We start from the raw sequence: 10020 nt of genomic DNA, 5'->3' as shown, positions 1-10020 counted from the left end.
CCACTAACGCTTTCTGGAAATGAGATTTCTGTTTATTTATAGAGAACCAAAATGAAAATATTATGTCTGCTTTCATGTCACAGGCTTAGAAAACAAAAAACAGTCAGGGGAAAAGCATTTGTGATGGAAATTTGCCGTCCTCTCACTGGGAACATTTGGTCTGTGAGAAGGAAATGGGATGGGGAGGAAGGGATATATATATAGTGTGTGCATATATATAGTGTGTGCATGTGTTTACGCTTTATATATGGCATATGCATTATATATAGAAGTACGGGCCATAATCTCAGAAGGAAGCAGTATGGGTATTTTTCATTAACGTGAGAAGTAACACTGTTCCTTGCAGGGGTCAGAAGTCAGCACTGTGTGCTCCATGGGTATGTGTGTGTTCTTGGTGGGAGCTGCAGGCCTGCACATCAGCAGTTTTGGTGATACCTAGATAGTCTAAGATACCTAAAGACTAAGGTACCTAGACTAAGATACCTAAAGACCTGGGGTTCTTCCATCTGGAGAAGGCTGTGAGGGGATCTCATAACTGTGTATAAATACCTATGGTGTGGGAGTCAAATTGGTGAGGGTGGTGTGCAGCAATTGAACATGGGGCAATGGGCAGAAACTGAAACATTGGAAGTTCGATAGTAACACAAGGGAGAAACTGTTTACTGTCAAGGTGATGGAGCACTGGAACAGGCTGCTCAGAGAGGTTGTGGAGTCTCCTGTGGAGATATTCAAGACCCATCTGGATGCCTACCCATGCGACCTACTACAGGGAACCTGCATTAGAGTGAGTTGGACTCAATGATCTAAGAGGTCCCTTCCAACCCCTGCAGTTCTGTGATAGTGTGATATTAAATGGTGCTTTTATTAAAAACACTGAGGCCAAACCCAGCCTTTGGAGAATCCATGGTTGAATAAACCTGCTACATTGCGACTGGAATATATGACTTTGTTTCTGCTCCGAAAACAGCAAAGTCTGAGGAAGGCTAATTCTGTTCATTGATATTTTTAAGAGCATTCAGGGGTTGGAGCTAGATGATCTTTAGGGTCCCTTTCGGCCTAAGCCATTCTACGATTCTTTGATTTAGAAAATTGATCAAAATACAATATTTTCTATAGGATTTGGAGAGATGGAAATTCAGCGATGAAATCTCCCGGTGCAAAGACATTTTCCCATGCTCAGTGAATGCTGAGAGCTGCACACATGCACACATGCAAACACAATATGGCCCTGAGCGGGCGAGCAGCACACAATGGAGCAGAAATCACACGGGTGATACCCGCAAACTTGTGCAGAACAAAACCCTTCCAGAAAAATGGCCTTGAACAAAGCAGCCCCAGGCCATTTCAGATGGCAACAAAGCTAACAACCAAAACAAACAGAGAAATATCCCAACAGATCTCAGCTCGCTGAGCAAACAAACGAAGAAACTCAGGTTCCAAAGAGCAGGGAGTTCAGTTATGAAACGAGGTTTTGGTACAAAAGGAAGCTTAAAGCCACCACTGGTGAATCAGGCGCAGAAGAGGAAGGTCACACCGGGTGTCAGGCCGCGCTTCACACACACACACGGACTGTTCAATCAATATTTGTCCTGGAATGATAGGTGGTGGAAAATTTCTAATTGAAAGGTCAGCATAATTTAGAGCTCGCATTCATTCATGTTGCATTCCTGGAAGAACACACGGCTTTAAATCCAGCATAAAATAAGCTTGAGAATCTAACTGGTTATTTTTTTTAACCAAACTACACATCTTGGAAATAAGCGCTGGGTTGTAAAGCTTTTCCATGATACCTCCAGCAGGACAGGGAACCCTCAGCTATGATTTTGGTGAGGGATCTGCAGCACAGGGGCAACTATTTCAATCCCCATTGAATTCTGGACCTGATAGCAAAAACCTCACAACAAGCACCAACACCGAGGCTCCACAAAACTCCAGGCTGGCAGCATGAAGGTCAGTGGGACACAGACATCCCAGCCTCCCCTGCCCTGGAGTTTATCCCTGCTGGCATTAGAGGTTTCATTTCAGGCCACTCCAGGAACAGCAGGATATAATCCTATGGGTGACAGCCAGCCATTACCCCCTGCCTTCACAAAAAACGATGACCTCGAGTTGAGGATCCCGCTGCCTTGAATCATGGCTGTTCTTTCCTCTGCATGTATTCACTGCAACAGGTTGTCTGCTCACATTCGGACCATAAGGTCACGACTCAGTTCTTTCCCCCTGTTGAGAGTTAAAGGAAATTTGAGTGCAAATTCACCAGAAAAACGGCTCCATCAGTCCTGTCAGAAGGAGTCAGAGTAGAGATGTTGTTCCTCTGGCAGTCTGTCCTGCTGGAGTGCCCATCCTCCAGCACAAGAGAAAGCGCTGCTGTGTCCCGCATCAGATGTGCTTTATTCCTCATGAAGCTGATGAAAAAGAAAAAAGCCTTTAAGTCGGTCACGCTGCATTAAAGACTGCTTTGATGGACTTCAAAGAGCCTTGCTGAAATCGGCAACTGTGCAGGCAGGGCCATGTGGCTTTCGAGGGAGGCAAAGTATGAGCACAGAGCACTTCCCAGACTGGAGACAGCATCTGCTTCCAGGGGAGAGCTTTGACTGGAGGGCAGGTGGAGAGCCAGCCATTCCCACATCCGGGGAGCCAAATGACATTTGGTAGATTCAATCAATACTCTCCAAGATATTTCCACAAATAGTCAGGGCCTGAAGCAATTGCTGAGCACCAGGTGAGAAGGAATGGCCAACCCAGGGAACTCAAGTGCAAGCCATGCACCTGCTTGACTGGAAGGGGTGGAGCCTGGCTCTGCCCCTCCTCACTCTCAATTAAGAGTTAGCAGCCAAGGGAGCAGCATCTCTTTGGATAAAGATTGCAGCCCTGCTGAGCTGTAACTGGTCATTGGAAGAGGTGAGCCAATTCTTCTTTGTTACCTCCTGTTGCTCTGTAGTGCTTGTATTGTATTATAAGGTACTGTCGTTGCTTTCTTTTCCATATATGTCCCCTCCAGAAACTCATACCTGCTGAGTTTAAGCTTTTGAAGTTCCCAGACAAAAAAATGGCTCTCCCTTCATTTATTATTCTTACAGCCTTTGTGGTTCATTGTTTTTCTCTGTAACCAAGTTTGTTTCATGCAGAGCAATAAAAGCACCATAACCCTCAACCCACCTTGTTCTAGTTGGCAAGCAGGTGGCTACACAAACAAATTCACATCTTATCAAGCACACAAAGAATTAACACACCCATGTTTTTACTGCATGGTTCTCCTCTGAGAAGGAGGATTGTTCTAAAGACAGCAGCTGCAAGTACTTCTTTCCAAGCATATGGTGTATGCTTCATCATTTACTATCAGAACAGTGGCTCCACTGAAACACTGGTTAGGTGTCACAGCTCAAAATTCCTGTACCTTCTGAAGCACAAAAACATGTTTTGTGATCATTAAACATTTCTTTAGACACCGCCTCAGCAAGGAAAGCCATGACTGCACCAGCACAAGTAAGGCAATGAACCAGTGCTGAGGGTTGAACCCAAGTAGTTGTAGCTGTGATTACAGGAGGGATAAGGACAAGACCAGAGGATACAACTCTGACATCTTTGTTCCATTTGTTTACATTGATACCCTTGATACACAGCACAACTGACTTAGTTTAACCGCCTACTTCCCCACAGCTTACAAGCTTGCCTTGAAATTCGAATCCCGGCCTTGCTACAACTTCCAGCTATGTTCATTCATTATCTGCTGGCAAAGAGCTGCAGATTAAGTTCTGCTTCCTTCATATCGCTTACGTGCACAGTGGATACTTTGCTGGTAGTTTTACCAGTTCAGAGTTAAAAATAAAGCAGATACATTTGATCAGCTTCAGTGCAAGGTATGAAGGCTCAGAATACCGGTTCAAAGAAGCATTCAGCAAGCTACAGTGACTGCTTCATTCTCTAACTCATCAGTCAGAATGATGGGTTTTTTTTTTCTCCTGTAATTCTTTATTTCCAGGGCATCCTTGAGAGCTGTAAAGTCCAAGGGTTCCTTCCTGTAGGCATTGTTCCTGCTGCAAGTAAACACTAAGACAATGTATTACTCTTACAACATACAACCCAAGATCCTTCTTCAGAGGAGATACGTATTTAAGGCAGATGATAACACAAAGTCAGATTCTAAAAGGCTCCCTCACAAAGAACACTACTTTAAGTCACTGATAGTTCTTTTGAAGTCTACTACACCCTCATGCTACATTATGGTGCCCTTCAATAGGGGTACTGCCTCTTGCTTGCAGCTTTTCAAGCAACACAGCAGTTGCTATGAAGGTACAAACAAGCTTTTACTATTGCAGATCTAATAAGAAGTCTCAGTGATGGTTTTAACAGGGCTTGCTCTGTTTTGCCTCATTGACAGAGTTGGGGGGAAAAATAAATCTAATTGATTTTGAAAATGAGTGAGTTTAGACAAAGCACTGCAGAGTATCTGATATTTACAAAATATTACCTGTGCGCTGAGCCCCAAGTTTTTTTACCAGGAGTCACCTGCTCTTGTTATAGAAGATTCTTGCTATGAGGAAGCTTGTTCCCATAGGAACGCAGTCATGCTGGTATAATGGAGATGGCTAAAATGTTTCCAAAAACAGCCAGCAGAATAGTTCTGCTGCATATTCTTGCAGCTGCTCTAGTTTGAGCCGTATGCATTATGTCCTATTAGATCCAGTTGAAATTACATCCCTGCAGGGCAAAATAAAACATCTTTCTATCTCTAAACATACATACGTATACTTCTATACATATACATCATATATATCTGCAAAATTTAGTTTCTCTTGGTGTATATCTATCTAACGAGAGAGGAAAATCTGGTACAAAAGCCAGGCATTGCAGTAAATGAGACTTAAACCAGTGATCTGAACTTTGGAAGAGGGAATTACCAGTGTGTCAAGATTCAAAATGAAAGAACTGCAGATACACCAAATATGTACAAAAAGTCATTCTAGCAGAGCTGTTCCCTTTTGCCACACTGCCATATCTTTGAACTGTTCAATTTCCTTTCTGGCCCTTAACTGAGTTTTATTCTGTGATAAACTTTAGAAGTGATTTTATGGAATTTTTCCAGCAGTTACTTCTTCACAGCTTAAAGGATTTATCCTTTCCTTGGGGTTCAAGGAAACTTGAAATTTGGACTTTTTCATTTGAATTCAGTCCCTCTTCTCCCTCCAGACATCTCTCTTAGGCATCCATGCCTGGGTTGGGCCACCTCCTGAGAATTCTAAGGCCCTCAGCCCCTCAGAAAGTGCTTCTGGTGAGCATACATAAACATCAACAGTGCTGACTCAAGCAACTCAGGAGTTTGCAGGGCGCCAAGCTGCTCTGCCTCCCCCAACTCAGCCCATGGCCGAGACAGGTCCCAGCCCCACCAAGGTTGCCGCCGTTTCTATCTTGCTCAATGTGTTGTGCCAGCTTTTCTGTCTACCCTGGGAAAGAGGCAGAGCTGACCTTGCTGGGTACTATAACACAAGCACGGTGCTTGGTATCACACTGCACAGAGGCAGAAGAATGCCACTAAGAAGATGCAAAACCTCAGCTCAGCCCACCAAAATGTTTTCCATTCTCCTCCTTCATTCCCACTGGAGTCGCACTCCCTGAATTTAATAGTTTCAAGAAGAGAAGAAAAAAAAATCTCTTGAACTTTTTTCTCTCTCTCTTGTATATTAAACATTTCCAGTCAGGCTGAACTTGTGTGAGAGTCTCTGCAGTGAAGCGCTCCGCCAGCACGTCCCTCTGGGAACTTCAGATACTATTTATTTAATGTTCTTACTCTCATTGAAGACTGTGTCTCAGTAGGTGTCAACAGCATTTTTGCTCTCTCACAGCTCCTTGGTCAGCCTGTCCTGCGAACTGGAGGATTTTCCTACCCAAGGCAGCCAACATACTTACAGACTTGCTCACATGAATGTTTCAGAAACCTGCAGCTATGTTTTAAAATTATCTGGAGATGATTAAAAATTAACACAAGCCGCGGTGATGACGGATGTTCTCCCAGGCTTCCTGCTGAAATCTTAACATCCAGCAGTTCTATACTTGAGTCCAAGTTATCTCTAAATGGTAAAGAATGGAGTAAATCACAGCTGTCACTTTATGAAAACAGTATTAAAGTTCTTTTTAGCCATCAGTGCTGTTGTTCTGATCCACTGCCATTGCAAGCTGCTTTATATTTATGCCGCTGCTTAAGGAGATTGCCAGGAGTGCAGGATATTTGTTCATCTGAATAAAGACTGCTCCATTTTTAATCTCACACCTACATTAACTTGTTGTGATACTGCCAAGACATTTCTGATTCCACAGAAGAAAACCTCACCGAGACAAGGACAGAGATTGGGGTTGTTTTCTCTACAAGTGTCCACAGTTTTTGTTTTCCAAGAGAAGGGAGGAGCTGTGTGGCCCTGTTCCCATTTAATCACTCAAATAGGAGCCAGAAACTGCTACATTCCAGTTGCAGTTTGGACGTGGCCACCTTCCTTGTTTTGTCTATTCATCTGCAAGCTCATTGCGGTATGGGACAGCATTTTAGCAGCAGCTAGAAAAACAGAACTCCCGTCTTGAAGACAGGTCTTTAAGAGACTGCAAAGTGTATACAGCAAACAAACAACGATGACAACAAAAATCCTCAAATCCAGCCCAAGCTGAAGGAGTTACCTTAAAAATTCAAGCATCCAAGAAGTGAGGAAGGAAAATTCATACTAAGTGTGAAGCTCCTCAGCCCCCTTGCTGAAGGGAGGATGGTGTTTCTTTCTCACGCAGCTCCTTCCCTCTGTGCACCCAAACACATGGTTAGCTCCTCCACACTGCTTGCATGCCCTGAACCTGCATTTTGGCAGCTGCCTCCACCACAGCCCAGAGCAGCTGGGAACATCCCTTGTAGGCCTGGGGTCTGGATGTTCTCGGCTGCTTTAGAAGGCTGAAATTTGCTCAAGGAAGGCATAACTTCTGGCAGCTTCATCAGCTAAGTGGTAAGAAGTCTCTAGCTAGAACCATGGGCACATTACACGATTCAAAGGCTTAAAACTGGACAGAGGTGGGTGCATTTTGATAGGAAGGGCATTCCTTCCTCCTTTCCCGGCCCCACCTCAAACACAGAAGCCTCCTAAATTCTTGTTTCAGTGCAGACATCCTTGGGTATTTCAAAGGAAAGGTCAGAAGACTTTCTAACGTGGGAGAAGCCATGTGACTTTTCCTTGTTCCTGCTCTTTGAGCTGCCATAATGACTTTGACCAAAGTTTCCTGAAAGAGAGGATCTAACAAAGAAAACACCACGGTCTTGCATTGGAAAATGCTAAGTCAACTTAATAAAAAGCTGTTGCCACCAGCCTCACCTAAAGATACTTTGTGTCAGAGTAATGATATGGATTCCAGGTCTCACCACTTAATCAGAGTGCCCTAATTTCTTTAAGACACAAATATCTACCCATTTGGCCCTGCTGCCCACTGCTCACCTTCCGGTGATCTCAGGAACCGCTCAAGGCAGTACAGCAGGCACACTGACACCGCGTGTGCCACACCTCTGACATCTTAAATAATGAGGTTCTGTGCCCTTATGATCTGCGTGTCAGCTGATCCGTGCAGGCAACATTTCACCTCTGCTGTGGGTATCTGCTTCTGCTCATCCTGGCTGTTACACACGGGATCTTGCTCACGCTGCTCCAGCCGTAATATTAGGCAATCACAACTCTCTCCCACTTCATAATCGCCATGCAAGAATTTGGTTTTACATTCACCGGCTACTGTTGGTGCATACCTTAGAACAAGGCAAAAAAATAAAGTTAGGTTCTTCATAAAGAGACAACCGTGGACCTGTGCACTTCCAGGGTATCTGTTTGTCAAAGATGACAAGCAGGTTAGCAACAAGCTTTTATACTCACTTAGTAAAGGAGGCCCAGAAAAATAAAACATTCAGCCTCCTGAAAGTTTTCCAATGGGAAGCGAGTACTTAGCATTTCTGAGAATCAGCCTAAATTTACAACAGACTGAAGGTTGGGGTCTGGCACTGGAACAGGCCTTTACTATCCAGATGCAGCATTAGTCTTTCATAAAGAATTTGTACTGTCCTTGTCCAATTTCCATTCCTGACTATGGCTTTCAGTGAAATGCGTTTAAATTCTCTCTACTTTATTTCTGCTAAATGCTCCTTTTTAAGCAGAAGGATTATTAAATTCACATTCCAAGTTTTCCTTCAATGTTACAACTATTTCCTCGACTAAAAAGCAATTCTATTCCACAAAGAGACTTTGGGAAGAGAAGAAATAAAAACCCAAACATTTGTAAGATTGCATATTTGCTGTTTCTCCAAAGTCTCACACAGCAAGTGTGCTCAGAGATTACCCAAAATCTGCTGAGACCTGACAGTGAGGCCCATGACCACTGGTGGCGATTGTTCCCATTGTCAGCTACAGAAGCAACAAAGTACTGCCTCCAGGTGCCTTCTTTGCTGAGTTTTGTGTAACAGCATTACCAGGCTGGTCCTGACAGGTAGAAAACAGTGCTGTCAGAACTACAGGAGTGAATCACGTTTACTTTTCCTTCCACTCACTGCTCCCACTCCACAGCTCTAACAAGTGGCAGTGACAGTGAGAAGCCTGTTTTTATCACTAAAGCACACAAACAGTAAGCTGAGGACACTCAAGCACTGCCCTGGTAACTCATGTTGGTGGCTCAGGACTGGGTAGTTTCACAGAGTTAACTCTCAATTCAGTACAACTCCTGTCTCTGACTAAAAGCTCCAGGCAAAGTTTTCAACTCTACAAAGTGACTTTTTTCAGTGTGGGGAGGCAAGCCATCCAGGAGTACAGCTTCGGCTTCTGCGGCCTTCCATACTTGCTCTTCACCCTTGCACTGCAACAGAACTTTGCACTGACTATATTAAAACCAAGACAGCAGATGTTAAAACCACGACAGCATAAGGCTTCCGCACTTGGGTTCGCTTTTCTATGAAAGCAGAGGCACCATTTTTACGGGCTCATTTCTCAGAGTGGCAAATTGCTGCGCTTTCACTTTTTGTCCAAACACCCTCCACCCTCCCTGATGTCTTTAAACCCAGCGTCTCCACTCACCTGTGTCACCCCACGTTCCTCACTGTCTCCGAACACCCACAGCTGATGAGTCTCTCTTCCAGCTCTGGTGCACTGGGTAAAGAAGTTATCACACTCTACCACTCCTGTTACCACTTGTCATCCAACCACTTACATAAGCCCGTGACCTCTGAAATAAAAACTTTTGCTTGCATTTGGGTAGAGCTGGTTGGTTGGAAGAGAAATTGAAGAGGAAAATGATTTAAAAACCAGTCACAGAAGCGAGTTTCCAGAATATGTGTTTTTGGTTTTCCTTTCAACTTTGCTATTTCCTCTAGTCCACCACTGCTCCCCATCAAAGAAAACAAGTTTCAGCCAGCAAAGTCAATTTGTTTAACGTTTCCACATAACCTCCAGCAAATGGGACTCCTGTAGCACGTGGAGTTACCTAAAGCCTTGCTAAGCACAGATCAAAAGGATGCAAGGAACTGGAAAAGAACATTCACCTTAGGTCGCACATATTCATTTGTATTTGCTACTAAACATATAAATAGGTCTAGAGAGCCTGTTATTTCTAACATGCCAATTATCCCTGTACTCTGGTGCTCTGGAGTCCATTATTTTGTGCAAAGGAAGGGATGTTTTAATCCCCCTCCAATAACACTGTTGGATAAGACAGCACATACATACACAGTGCAGCTCATTTATGCCAGCACAGAGGCATTTGCTGGGGGTCTGCAGAGGCAGCGGGGCTGAGCCACACACAAGCCATTGTAACACGTTACGGAGCACACGTTGCTATCTCGCACGAACCATATGTTGCCGTGTTTGTGTTATCCAACCCTTATATAAGCCGTTGATGAAATTACCATCACAAGACTGATAGGACGGAGCAGAAAGCCGGGCGGCCACTGCTTTGGGATGCGGGCGCACCTTGCGGGGCCGGGGATGAGAGTGTGAGTGGGATGCAGAGCGTTCGCTCCGA

The 10020-nt window shown here is 44.3% G+C and overlaps 1 long non-coding RNA gene across 1 annotated transcript; it reads right to left on the bottom strand.

Moving 5' to 3' along the window:
* Positions 1–2111: 2111 nt before the first annotated feature.
* On the bottom strand, positions 2112–9260 carry LOC107310083 (uncharacterized). Its single transcript, XR_014943406.1, has 3 exons — positions 9078–9260; positions 7464–7765; positions 2112–2405 (listed from the first exon to the last, which is right to left on the bottom strand). It is a non-coding gene; the product is annotated as an uncharacterized LOC107310083 (long non-coding RNA).
* Between the last annotated feature and the right edge of the window lie 760 nt (positions 9261–10020).

This window comes from Coturnix japonica, chromosome 2 (genome assembly GCF_054131305.1).
Source record: "Coturnix japonica strain WE chromosome 2, WE-NBRP24, whole genome shotgun sequence".
Lineage (NCBI taxonomy): Eukaryota > Metazoa > Chordata > Aves > Galliformes > Phasianidae > Coturnix > Coturnix japonica.
The sequence above is the reverse complement of the archived record's forward strand: the minus strand, read 5'-3'. Positions and strand labels throughout refer to the sequence as shown.